This window comes from Pteropus vampyrus, unplaced genomic scaffold (genome assembly GCF_000151845.1).
Source record: "Pteropus vampyrus isolate Shadow unplaced genomic scaffold, Pvam_2.0 Scaffold73, whole genome shotgun sequence".
Taxonomy (NCBI): domain Eukaryota; kingdom Metazoa; phylum Chordata; class Mammalia; order Chiroptera; family Pteropodidae; genus Pteropus; species Pteropus vampyrus.
In genome coordinates this window covers 428,222-430,060 of record NW_011888854.1, presented here as the reverse complement: position 1 = coordinate 430,060, position 1,839 = coordinate 428,222, and positions in this window count along the sequence as shown.

Here is a 1,839-nt window from a genome sequence, read left to right as displayed (position 1 = left end):
ACAGAGGGAATGAGTAACTTGCTTAAGGTAGTATCGGAGCCAAACTGTGAAAAGCTTCTGAGATGGAATTCGAACACAAGCACTCTGTGGTTTGGTCTGGTTTTGGTTTTAGCGGCAACTATGTCAGCTACTGCTAAAATAAAGCAAGTTCAGGGTCACAGTTCTCTACATATTATCCACAGTTACCTATTCTGGATAATTAGATACTCTCATCAAAGTGCCTTAACATCATCTGCTTTTTTTCCTTCCTCTCTCATCCCCTCCTCATCTTCATTCCTTCTTCCTTTATTTTTAATCAATGCTGAATGACCATCTGGCATTTTGCCAAGGCTCTGAGGATACAAAAACAAGCAGCTCTCAAAACGCTATAGACTAGTGTGGGCTGTAGGTGCTCGCATCATATTAAGACACACATAAGTGGGAAACCTTTCCCTCGCTGGATGTAGAATGTTACTAGATTTCCTGAAAATGACAACTAAACTGGGCTTGTGTAAAAGTGGTGATAAGTATCAGGGAAGTGGACAGCAAAGGGCAATTGATACAGAAATGAGAGAACATGAACAGCTCTGAGAACTGCAAGGAGTATTTTATAAAACCAGAAAGTCAAGCAGGAATTAGAGCGCTAAGAGACAAATCGAGAAGGTGAGTTTTTATTCTCCAGATTATCAAGCACTGAAGAATTTCAATTAGAAAAGTATCTAAATGCTGTGTGCTAGTAAGATCATCTTAGAAATTACTCCAGTTAGACATGAGGAAGTGTTTAATCATTCACATGTGAAATTCTTAATGTCAGACAACTTGACCAGAGTGGGAGAAAGAAGAAGAGGAGACATATGTGACAAACACCAAAAACATTGTGATAAATACGGTTTAGGATGTTTATATGGTGAGATAACTATGAGACATTCAGGCAGGGATGTGGAATGGTATTTCAAATATAGGAATAGCACTTAAAAAAACACCGAGAATTCTTAGGGTCCCCAGTGTATGGAGGATAATTGAAGTCACTGAAAAGGGGGACATTTCTCAGAACACTGCATGCAATAAAAAGAAAAAAGAGTTTAGAGCTCAAAAAACAAAGCACCAATACTTAAAGAGTGGGCTTCAGGTGAGAAACAGGAGGAAAACTGAGGATGAATGGGTAGACAGGAAGAAAATCAGAACAGACAGGGCTGGGGAGAACAGGGGACAGGGATACTATTTAAAAGTATGAAGACTTAAATGTTTGCAAATGGTACAACAATAATTCATAAAAACAGAGTATGTTAAATGAATATGGCAACAGAGACACAATGAGCAAGAGACAAAAACAGTCTGGGTGACTTGTTGGAGTCAAAGATATTTTAATGATGTGAGTGAAAAGGAGTATGATAACTTTTCAAAAAAGCTGAGCCATATAGTTCCTTGGATTCCTCGCTCCAATAAAATTTCTCCTCCATTCACATTCATTCCTCCCGCAAATTTCAAAACCCCCACTAAAACTGATCATTAAGTGAAATTTCTTCACCTCCAACCACAGTGTGCTAGCCCTGCCCCGTCCACCACTTCCGCTTTCGCTGCTTCTCCACTTTGTATGACCCTCCTCTATAAATTCATAATCTCTACATATAACTCTGCATGATCAGCTCTTCAATGACACCCCCGTCAGCACCACAGGATTCTCTTCTCTATGCATCAGTCAGGTTCTTGGTGCTGCAAGTGACCAAAATCCAACTTCAACTAGATTCAGCACGAAAGGAAACGTATTGGCTCGTGCAGCGGAAAAGCCTGTGTGTACACACTGGCTTGACGCATAGCTGGACCTAGGTGGACGAACTGTACGATCACGAACACTTCTCT